This window comes from Oryx dammah, unplaced genomic scaffold, assembly GCF_014754425.2.
Source record: "Oryx dammah isolate SB20612 unplaced genomic scaffold, SCBI_Odam_1.1 HiC_scaffold_26, whole genome shotgun sequence".
In the NCBI taxonomy this organism is placed as follows: Eukaryota; Metazoa; Chordata; class Mammalia; order Artiodactyla; family Bovidae; genus Oryx; species Oryx dammah.
In genome coordinates, this window is record NW_024070210.1 from 65,810,098 (window position 1) to 65,823,053 (window position 12,956).

Sequence of the window (12,956 nt, forward strand, 5' to 3'; positions counted from 1 at the left end):
TCTTCACCTTCTGCCATAAGGGTGGTGTCATCTGCATATCTGAGGTTATTGATATTTCTCCAGGCAATCTTGATTCCAGCCTGTGCTTCTTCTAGCCCAGCGTTTCTCATGATGTACTCTGCATATAAGTTAAATAAGCAGAGTGACAATATACAGCCTTAATATACTCCTTTTCCTATTTGGAACCAGGCTGTTGTTCCATGTCCAGTTCTAACTGTTGCTTCCTGACCTGCATATAGATTTCTCAAGAGGCAGGTCAGGTGGTCTGATATGCCCATCTCTTTCAGAATTTTCCACAGTGTTGTGATCCACACAGTCAAAGGGTTTGGCATAGTCAATCAAGCAGAAATAGATGTTTTTCTGGAACTCTCTTGCTTTTTTGATGTTCCAGCGGATGTTGGCAATTTGATCTTCAATTCCTCTGCCTTTTCTAAAAACAGCTTGAACATCTGGAAGTTCACAGTTCACATATTGCTGAAGCCTGGCTTGAAGAATTTTGATCATTACTTTACTAGCGTATGAGATGAGTACAGGTACAAGAGACAGGGATCAAGAATATCTCCAAGAAAAAGAAATGCAAAAAAGCAAAATGGCTATCTGGGGAGGCCTTACAAATAGCTGTGAAAAGAAGAGAAGCGAAAAGCCAAAGAGAAAAGGAAAGATATAAGCATCTGAATGCAGAGTTCCAAAGAATAGCAGGAAGAGAAAAGAAAGCCTTCCTCAGCGATCAGTGCAAAGAAATAGAGTAAAACAACAGAATGGGAAAGATTAGAGATCTCTTTAAGAAAATTAGAGATACCAAGGGAACATTTCATGCAAAGATGAGCTTGATAAAGGACAGAAGTGGTATGGGACCTAACAGAAGCAGAAGATATTAAGAAGAGGTGGCAAGAATACACAGAAGAATTGTACAAAAAAGATCTTTACAACCAAGATAATCACAATGGTGATTATCATCTAGAGCCAGACATCCTGGAATGTGAAGTCAAGTGGGCCTTAGAAAGCCTCACTACAAACAAAGCTAGTGGAGGTGATGGAATTCTAGTTGAGCTATTTCAAATCCTGAAAGATGATGCTGTTAAAGTGCTGCACTCAATATACCAGCAAATTTGGAAAACTGAGCAGTGGCCACAGGACTGGAAAAGGTCAGTTTTTATTCCAATTCCAAAGAAAGGCAATGCCAAAGAATGCTCAAACTACCACACAATTGCACTCATCTCACTTCTGGTTTGATGAACCCTTATTGTAAACATATCAATCACAAACAGTTTTTAAGAGGTTTACTGAGATATAATTGACATGCCATATAATTCACCCATTTAAAGTATACAATTTAGGACATCCCTGGTGATCCACTAGTTAAGAATCTGCCTGCTAATGCAGGGGACCTGGTTCGATCCCTGGTCCAGGAAGACTCAATATGCATGGGGCAATTAAGTCCATCTGCTGCAGCTACTGAGCCCACACTCTAGAGCCAGCAAGATGCAATGACTGAAGCCTGTGCACCCTAGAGCCAATGCTCCACAATGAGAGAAGCCACCACAATGAGAAGCCTGTGCATGGAAAGTAGAGAAAGCCAGCGCACAGCAGTGAAGACCTAGCACAACCAAAAATAAATAAATATTTTAAGAACAAAAATATGCAGTACAGTTTTTTAGTATATCCTCAGGGTTCTGTAACCACTACCACATCTAATTTTAGAACATCTTCTCTCCCCTAAAAGAAACACCATACCTGTTAGTTGTTACTCCTCACCTTCCTCACACCTCTCCTCAGACCTAAGCAACCAACAGTCTATTTCATATAAATGCTATCATATACCATGTGTTATTTTGTGGCTGGCTTCTTTCACTTAGCATAAATTTTCAAGGGTCATTCATGTTGTAGCAAGTACCACTACCTCATTCCTTTTTGTTGCTGAATAACCCTGTGTTGTATAGATATCCTATGTTTTATTTGTCTATTCATCAGTTGATGGACTTTTAGGTTTTTTTCTACTTTTTGGCTATTAAGAATAAAACTGCTATGAACTTTCATGTTTAAGTTTTTGTATGGACATGCTTTCATTACCTAGGAGTGGTACTGCTGTATCATATGGTAACTAAGGGGCTCCCAGGTGGTTCCAGTGGTAAAGAATCCACCTGCCAATGCAGGAGACACAAGAGACATGGGTTGAATCCACACACACCATCCATCCATCCATGGTAACTATACATTTGACTTTTTGAGGAACTGCCAAGCTGTTTTTTCAAGGTGACTGCACCATTAACCACAAATTATCTTAAATATTTCTTTAGTTAATACTTTGGATTTATCATTACTTTTAGGAGATAGGCATTTCAATAGCTTACTTAAATAAGATGAACACCCTTGTAGAAATCACCCAGGTCACGCAATAGGACTTTGCCAGCCATCTTAGTATATCATTCAGATGCCCCAAATCCATCACAGTTCCTAGCTTCTCTCTAAAAATAGCACCATTCTGATAATTATATTATACATACAGAAGTTTCATAATAGTGATCCTAGAACCACTACCAACACCAAATTGTGATTACTGAAAATATTTTCTGCCTGTATTGTCCTCATTGTCTGCACATTTTTTGATAATCATGTTGTATCTACAATGTCAGATCATATAGCTGTTACATACTACAATCTATCTCTTATCTTCGTTTAGTCTCAGTTTCTACAAGGACCTATGTAATTCATGTTTACCACTGCTGCTTATGTCAGTGACTCTCTAGTCATTTTGACTGTCTGAAGCTCTTCATCTAGTAGAATCATTAGCAAAGACTCATGGGAGCAATAATGCATGAGTTCCTGTTGTTGTTTAGTTTCTAAGTCATGTCTGATTCTTTGGGACCCTATGGACTGTAACCCACCAAGCTCCTCTGTCCATAGGATTTTCTGGGCAATAATACTAGAGTGGGCTGCCACCTCTTCCTCCAGGGGATCTTCCTTGACCCAGGTATTGAATCCTTATTTCTGAGTCTCCTGATGATGTAAAAAATCAGTTTTCTGGATATAAAATCCTTGATTCATATATTCTTTTCTTGAGTGTCTTAAATATATACTCCATTTTCTTCTGGCACAAAATGTTGCTGTTGAAGTCAATTATACTAGTCTAATGTTATTTTGAAGTTTATGTCATGTGGTGTTCTTGCCTAGATGCCCAAAGTATTTTTTTTTCTTTTTCTTTAAAGCCAAATAATTTTACTAGATTATATCTTGGTGTTGGTCACTCTGGATTATCATTTTCAGATACACTGTATGCTTTTCCAATGTATAGTTTTAAGTTGATTCTTTTTTTTTTTTTTAATGTTTCTGCTTTTTATTTATTTAAACATTTTTTTAAATTTTATTATTTATTTATTTTTACTTTACAATATTGTATTGGTTTTACCATACATCAACATGAATCCGCCACGGGTGTACACGTGTTCCCAACCCTGAACCCCCCTCCCACCTCCCTCTCCATACCATCCCTCTGGGTCATCCCAGTGCACCAGCCCCAAGCATCCTGTATCCTGCATCGAATCTAGACTGGTGATTCGTTTTTTATATGATATTATACATGTTTCACTGCCATTCTCCCAAATCATCCCACCCTCTCCCTCTCCCACAGAGTCCAAAAGAATGTTCTATACATCTGTTTTTTATTCTAGAAATGTTAGGGGAAGCACACTGATTGAAACCGCCCACCCTGGCCAGGCACCATAGTAACTATTAGCATGAGTTGTTTTAGGACAAGAGGTCCTGGTAAGGAACAGGGAACTAATAAGCCTCCACCAACCAGAAGAGTTCGGGAAAGGTCAAAAGGAGACATCACCTGTCCAACCACCTCCCGGAATCCTTCTCTTTGGCATCCATCTTGGCTGAACAAGGCGTGCACCACCAGGAAGTACTCTGAGTCAGAATGATTGATTAAGGACAACCCGGAAACTAATCCCATCACCATAAAACCGGAGACTGCAAGCCAAGTGCCAGAGCTGTTCTCCTGGGTTCCCTTACCCTACTGCTCTCCACCCGGGTGCCCTTTCCCAATAAAATCTCTTGCTTTGTCAGCACATGTGTCTCCTCGGACAGTTCATTTCCTAATGTTAGACAAGAGCCCAGAACAGAAATGCTACCTTGAGTAACATTGTTCGTATTTATTCTCTTCTCTTGTTTTGTTTTTATTCTTTGAAAACTTATTTTACCCATGTGTTGGATTTTATTTGCCTGTCTTCAATATTTGTCATTTTCTCTCAAATCTTTTAAATTTCTTCCCTTTTTATTTAAACAATGTTCCACCTTTTCATCTTCCTTTCCTTAAAATATCACTGGTGTTGATTTTTTCCTGTGTTGGATCTAGTTTAGTCATTAAAAAAAATTTTTTTAATGGTATTTCTTTTGGGGTGCTTATATCACTTCATTTTTGAATATTTATAATTCTTGTGTTTTTTTTCATATATAATATGTGTAATGCCTTTTATCATTTTATGCATTAGTACATTAGAGTATTGATCTGTTTTTTGACTGTGTCTTTCTGGCACAATTTCATTGGTATGTTATTCTGCTTCTTAATCTCTCTCTCTCTTTCTTTCTCTCTCTTTTTTTACAATAAATTTGTACGGGATTTGAGTGGCACACTTTTCTGTTGCCCTTATTTATGTAAAATTAGTTTTCCTAAAATTTTAGGAGGCTTGGTGCACTTGGTTTTTTGCCTTCACAGGGCTCCCTGTTTTCTTGTTTTTGTATAATGTTAAATCTTTGCTGGTTTGCTTTTTAAGATTTTCTGGCTCTTTTTTTCCTATCCCACTTTTATCTGGAGCTTCTCTTTCCTTCTTTTTGTTTTACCTGCCCTGTTCAGTTTTGACTTCATTTCCAGCAATTTCTCTCCAGTGTGGGACTGTGTGCTAGGAAGGAGCCATGGCTGTTTATTTTCTAGAACATGGGAGTCTGAACTTCTCCAGCCTATATCAACTTCATACTATGAGGTCCTTACACTCACTTGCTATTGGAATGGGCAAAACCCCTCTTGGTTTCAGACATTGTTTTCAAATTGGCCCTTACTACTTTCAAGTGAATACCTATTGGCTATTTTAGGGGTTTCTTCTTAAGTCTGTCATATGCTCCATTGTTTCCCTCTTTTTTCTCTTATATGAATGCTAATGGCTCTTAGTGGTTTGTGTCCATCTGCTTGTAGTTTCACCTGCTATATGTTTGAAATTTTCTTTAATAAAATGTTATTGAAACATCACTGAACTCAACAGGACAGTTAGGTCCACAGTTGGATACTTTGCTATAAATTTTGTTGTAAATATTTTTCAAAGGCTTTGGGTTTTGTTGTCTAATTATTCTGTTTTTGTATGGGAATTGGGGAAGATATAAAAACTGAGCCACTGAGATTTCCCTGGTGGTCCAGTAGTCAAGAATCTGCCTGCCAATGCAGGGGACACTGTTTTAATCCCTGGTCCAGGAACTAAGATCCCACATACTGCAAAGACAGCTAAGCCTGTGTGCCACAAGTTCTGAAACCTAGGAGCCCTAGAGTCCATGCTTTACAACAGGAGAAGCGACCACAATGAGAAGCCCATGTACTGCAACTAGAGAGTAGCCCCCACTTGATGCAACTAGAGAAAGCCCGAGCCCAACAACAAAGAGCCCATTCACTGTAAGGAAGACCTCATGCAGCCAAAAATAGATACAAATAAATTTAAAAAACATTAAACAAATAAACAGAAACTATGCCACTATAATCACTGTTACTATCTTCCCAGAATCTAGGTATATATTTGTATTTTCACTGAGGAGTCTAATCCTGTGGCTTCCTTCTTGGGGATACTCTCTCTCAGATCACTTGTTCTGAGGAAAGTCTGCTGCCATCTTGGAAGAACACTCAGGCAGTCTCATAGAGAGGTCAATCTGGCAACAAACTGAAACTCCAGTCAATAGCCTATGAGAGACCATGTCCTGCCAACAATCACATGAGTGAGTTTGGAAGTGCATCTTCCCCAGTCAGGCATTCAGGTGACCGCAGCCCCCTGCCAGCCAATTGATTGCAACCTCATGAGAAACTCTGAACCATAACCACTCACCTAAACTGATCCTGGATTCCCAATCCTCAAAAACTATGAGATAACAAATATTTGCTGATTTAGGCAAGTAATTTGGGGGATATTTTTTGACTCAGTAAGCAATAACAAATACAATTATGAACAAATGATCCCACTTTGTGGGCCTAGCTCTCTTACTGAGCTCAGTGATGTTTCTCTAACATTTTATTAAGAAAATTTCAAACATTCAGCAAAATCAAAAGATTTTATAGAGAACATCTATACCCACCACATAGATTTTATCACTATTTTCCTGTGACTTTTAATGACATCATGTAGAGCTTATAGGAAAACATTCTGTTAGTAATATTTCAAAATGTTTACAGAATGATGGACTCCAGGACCACCACTTTCCAAGGCAAAATGTTCCTACTATTAAGTATTTCTTTTTATTTCAGTTCAGTTCAGTCGCTCAGTCATGTCCGACTCTTTGTGACACCATGAGTTGCAGCACTCCAGGCCTCCCTGTCCATCACCAACTCCTGGAGTTTACTCAAACTCATGTCCATCGAGTTGGTGATGCCATCCAGCCATCTCATCCTCTGTCGTCCCCTTCTCCTCCTGCTCCCAGTCCCTCCCAGCATCAGAGTCTTTTCCAATGAATCAACTCTTCACATGAGGTGGCCAAAGTACCAGAGTTTCAGCTTTAGCATCATTCCTTCCAAAGAATACCCAGGACTGATCTCCTTTAGAATGGACTGGTTGGATCTCCTTGCAGTCCAAGGGACTCTCAAGAGTCTTCTCCAACACCACAGTTCAAAAGCACCAATTCTTTGGCCCTCAGCTTTCTTCATAGTCCAACTCTCACATCCATACATGACCACTGGAAAAACCATAGCCTTAACTAGGACCTTTGTTGGCAAAGTAATGTCTCTGCTTTTGAATATGCTATCTAGGTTTGTCATAACTTTCCTTCCAAGGAGTAAGCGTCTTTTAATTTCATGGCTGCAATCACCATCAGCAGTGATTTTGGAGCCCCCAAAAATAAAGTCTGACATTGTTTCCACTGTTTCCCCATCTATTGGCCATGAAGTGATGGGACCAGATACCATGATCTTCGTTTTCTGAATGTTGATCTTTAAGCCAACTTTTTCACTCTCCTCTTTCACTTTCATCAAGAGGCTTTTTAGTTCCTCTTCATTTTCTGCCATAAAGGTGGTGTCATCTGCGTATCTGAGGTTATTGATATTTCTCCAGGCAATCTTGATTCCATCTTGTGCTTCTTCCAGCCCAGCGTTTCTCATGATGTACTCTGCATAGAAGTTAAATAAGCAGGGTGACAATATACAGCCTTGATGTACTCCTTTTCCTATTTGGAACCAGTCTGTTGTTCCATGTCCAGTTCTATCTGTTGCTTCCTGAACTGCATACAGATTTCTCAAGAGGCAGGTCAGGTGGTCTGGTATTTCTATCTCTTTCAGAATTTTCCACAGTTTGTTGTGATCCACACAGGCAAAGGCTTTGGCATGGTCAGTAAAGCAGAAATAGATGTTTTTCTGGAACTCTCTTGCTTTTTCCATGATCCAGCGGATGTTGGCAATTTGATCTCTGTTCCTCTGCTTTTTCTAAAACCAGCTTGAACATCTGGAAGTTCACAGTTCACATATTGCTGAAGCCTAGCTTGGAGAATTTTGAGCATTACTTTACTAGCGTATAAGATTAGTGCAATTGTGTGGTAGTCTGAGCATTCTTTGGCATTGCCTTTCTTTGGGATTGGAATGAAAACTGACCTTTTCCAGTCATATGGCCACTGCTGAGTTTTCCAAATTTGCTGGCATACTGAGTGCAGCACTTTCACAGCATCATCTTTTAGGATTTGAAATAGCTCAACTGGAATTCCATCACCTCCACTAACTTTGTTCGTAGTGATGCTTTCTAAGGCCCACTTGACTTCACATTCCAGGATGTCTGGCTCTAGGCGAGTGTTCACACCATCGTGACATATTCTTATCTTGAATTGAAATTTATTTTATTAAATTTTCCATCTGTTGATCCTCCCATCATGCCATGGTGAATAAATCTGTTCCCTTTCCGAAGTGGTAGCCCTTTGACTAGTTGGAGACAAGTGGTAAGACTTCTCTAAATCCCCCTGTCACCCAAGTCCATTTCTTTCCCTTTTCTTATTCTCCTGCTCTGTTGTTTCTCAGCTAGTTCTGGCTGATGGGAAGCTCTAGTAGAAGGTTGTAGGGTGAGAAGCAAAGATATTCATCTCTCTTTCTGCCCTGGGTGGTATCTCCAACATTGACTGCATCTATTCCATGGCTTCTTTGCCAGACTGACAGGCCTGCCATAGTTTCAGCTTCTACAAGGTGATCCTCGCTCCAGTAATATCACTTCTTTATTAAAATACATATATATATATATAATTGTATTTATTTATTTGTCTTTGGCTGTGCTAGGCCTTTGCTGCTGTGTGGGCTTTTCTTTAGTTGCAGTGTACGGACTTATTGCAGTGGCTCCTCTTGTTGCGGAGCACAGGCTCTAGGGCACACAGGCTTCAGTAGCTGTGGTGTCTGGACTCAGTAGTTGTGGTTCCCAGGCTTTAAAGCACAGGCTCAATAATTGTGGCACACAGGCTTAGTTGCTCTGTGGCATGTGTGATCTTCGCAGATCAGGGGTTAACCCTTGTCTCCTGCGTTGGCAGGTGGATTCTTTACCGCTGAGCCACTAGGGAAGCCCACTGCTTCTTCTTTTTGTTCCTCCAGTCTAGGAGTAGTAGAGTCTTCCTGCTGTTAATAATCTCCGGGACTGCCTCACCATCCACTCTTGGCTTATCTCCATTAGCTGCGTAATAAATTTCCTATATTAAATTCCCTCTGTTTCATATACTTAAGAGTGCTTTCTGCTTTTCTGGTTAGATCCTGACTGATATAGGGGTATATCACATAGTTTTTGAAATATATTCTAAGAGGGTACATGTAGTGCTTACTGCTATCATCTATGATTTCTCCCAGAGAGAGGAAATTATATTTCATGGATTTGTGTGGTCATATCTGTGTCCTGCCACCCATGTAATGCCTGGAGGTATAAGAGAAACTTGTTTTCAGAGATGCAGTTAGAATTAGATGAGGATAATTTGCAATGATATTGCAATACTAAGAAAATGGTATTGAATATATTAATGAATTATAACTTTAGGAAGGGAAGTGGTCTTTGGAGTGATATCTAATAAATAAAATTAGACAAAACTTCATAACCAAGGAGGAATTAGAAAATTAAAGTCAGGCAGATGACCAAAAAGCTGAATGTCCATTGAAAATTTCCCTTCAGTACAGAGGGAAAAAGGCCCAGTCATGTTGAACTGTAAACAGCAGTACCATCATATGACTCACTGCAAATGTTTAAAAAACAACATGGAAATCAAAGCATTGCCCATTAATAAATAGTGCTTCTCATTATATGACATGGGTTAAATATTCTCTTTATTATAATTTTTAAAAAAATCTGAGCAATGTATCATTTTATTTTCTTTCATCTCCTTCTGTACTGTAGGTGCTGAATAAGTAATAGGAATTAGGGAAGAATGAGGAATAAAAAAATGAATTTCAAAAAATGTTCCTGGAAATCATCATGCAACAATGATCTCAACCTTAAATAAAATAGTGGAATAAATATTTAGAAAGAAAAAATGTGCAAGCCTTTAAAGGATGAAGGAATTCTGACTAATCAACAGCAGTGATTAATTATAAATAGTGGACATTGCCAGATTGGCGTGAGTGGTTTTCTGGGGGGTTTTTGGATTTTAAATTCCAGGAACAAAAAGAAAAGAAGTATTAGATATTCTAGATTGGGCGGTCAGTAAAGCATTGTAAGCTAGCATCTTGTGAAATCTCAATTACGAAATTAATTTATAGTGATTTCCAGGTGAGAGTGATAACTGGAAACTTTAAAAGAAGGTTTAGAGGAATAAATGAGCAATGGCAGGGAATTTTTTACAATTTTTTTTATTGTGAAATAAGCATTTATATAATAGAAATGCACTGTTTAAAGAAGAATCTGAAATGAACACCCAGGTCAAGAATTAGCACATTGCCAGTAGCATAGAACCTTACCTTGTTTCCAGTTTCCATTACAACTCTCCAACCCCAGAGATAACTATTATTCTGACTTTTACAGCAATCATGTCCTTACTTTTCTTGACAGTGTCACCCTCTACCTATGAATTCTCCAGCAGGCAAGTAGCTTTGCCTGTTTTTGAACTTTATATGTATGAAATCACATTGGATATATTCTTTTGTATATGGTTTTTTTGGGGGAGGAAGGGGCTCTGGGATCTCAGTTTACTAACCAAGGACTAAACCCCAGGTCACTGCAGTGAAAGCACTGAATCCGAACCACTAGATCACCAGGGAACTCGCATGTATCTGGCTTCTTTTTATTCAATATTATTTTGTTGTTATATTGTGTGAGTGTGTGTCTCATTTTCATTGCTATATGATATCCCATTTTGGTATATACCAGAATTTAGCTATCCCATTGTTGTGTATTACTTTTGTTGTAGTAAAAAACCCTTTAATTTCACTGGCTTACAATAACAAACACTTGTTTCATGCTCTTGATATTGTAAACTGTATCAGCTTTGGTTCTTTTGTATGTGTTTTTTCATTCCAAGACACAGAATAAAGCAGCAAACTCTGTCTAGGACATGCCTTTTGGGGAAGAGATAAAAGCAATAGCTCTGAAAGAAACTCATGAGTCTAATACATGTCTACTCTGCCCATAGTCTATTGGCCAAAGCATATCTCATGGCCAAACCAAAAGCTAATTAGGTGGTATGCATAACCCTTCCACAGAAGGCATGGAAGTCACATGGTGGGGAAAGATGTATAGTTTATAGGAAATAAGGTACAATTCATCACCACTATCAATGTTCTTATGACAAACCACCTTACTGTGGGTTTCCTTGTATATGTAGCCTTGTACAATTGAGCATGAATTTCTTCAGGAATGGAATTGCTAGTTATGTGCATTTTCTCTTTTTTTTAACTTTTTATTTTATATTGTAGTATAGTCAATTAAGAATGTTGTAATAGTTTCAGATGGTCAGCAAAAGGACTCACTCTATCATACATATACATGTATCCACTCTCCTCCAAACTCCTCTCCTATCCAAGCTGTCACATATCATTGAGCAGAGTTCCCTGTGCTAGACACTAGGACCTTGTAGGTTATCCATTTTAAGTATAGCATGTTGATTCCAAACTCCCTAACTATCCTTTCCCCCAATCCTGCTCTGGAAACCATAATCTTGTTCTCTAAGTCCATGAGTCTGTTTCTGTTTTGTAAATTAAGTTCATTTGTGTGATTTCTTTTTAGATTCTGCATGTAAGGGATATCACATGATATTTTTCCTCTGACTTACTTCACTCACTATGACAGTCTCTAGGTCCATCCACATTGCAGCAAATGGCACTATTTCATTTTTTGTAAATGACTGAGTTATATTCTATGATATAAATGTACTAAATCTTCTTTATCCATACCTCTGTCAATGAGCATTTAGGTTGCTTCCATGTCTTGGCTAGTGTAAACAGTACTGCAATGAACATTGGGGTGAATGTATCCTTTTGGACCATGTTTTTCTCTGGGTGTATGCCTTGACCCTAATATTTATTTATTTTGGTAGCACCAGGTCTTAGTTGGTGGCATGTGGGATCCTTTTTAGCTGTGGCATGTGGAATTTTTAGTTGCAGTGTGCAGAATCTTAGTTGTGGTATGTGAACACTTAGTGGCGCCATGGGGGATATAGTTCCCTGACCAGGGATCAAACCCAGGCCCCCTGCATTGGGGGCACAGCGTGTTAGCCACTGGACACCAAGGAAGCCCCTAGATGTATATTTTCAATTTTATTACACATGCCTGTTTTTCAAAATGGTTTTACATACCAACCAACAGTGTACAAGAGTTCCAAATGTGCCACATCCTCACTAACTATAGGCGAAAGTTTTGAATTTTAGGAACATATTCTGGTGAGTAAATGGTTATAGCTTATTGTGATTTTAATTTGTGTTTTCGTAAGTATTAAAGAGATTGAACACTGCTTTACACACTAATTGACTAGGAATTTTTTAAATGCCTATTCAGATCTTTTGCCCATTTTTCTCCCACTCTATTGTTTCCTTTTTCACTTATCAAGGTATCCTTTGATGAGTAGAAATTTTTAACGTTGATGATGTCCAATATAAAATTTTCTTTCAGTCATGCTTCTTTCTCATGTTTAAGAACATTTATACTCCAAATTTCTAAAGATATTTCCATTGCTATGTTCTTTTTGTTTTGCCGCTCACATTTAGGTCTATAATACACCCAGGATTGACTTTTAAATATGAGTATGGATCCAGTTTTACTGGTTTCTCTATACAGATTCCTGATTATTTGGCACTATTTATTGATAAATTGCATTACTGCTGAAACCATACAACTCAGATTGAGATCACATACCTGGTCTCAGGATTTAATGAAGCTCAGGCTCTTGATGTCTCATCACAGAAAGAATTCAGTGAGAGACAAAGTGATAGGTAAGAAGTAGACTTGTTTAGAGAGAAACACACTCCATAGAGTGTGGGCTATCTCAGAAGGCAGGAGGCCCCCAAATATGGCATGGTTAGTTGCTCACAGGCTAATGAATGGGAGAATTATTTTAATTATTTGGGGAAAGGAGCATAGATTTCCAGGAATTGGGCCAATGCCCATTTTTTCCTCTTTGATGGTCAGCCTCAGAGCTGTCATGGTGCTGGTGGGTGTGTCAGTGTATTACAGTGAATGTATGAGGCTCAAGATCCACTGGAAGTCAAATATTCTGCCATCTTGGACCTAGTTGGTTCTAACCAGCATTTTTAGAAGTAATTTTATTTA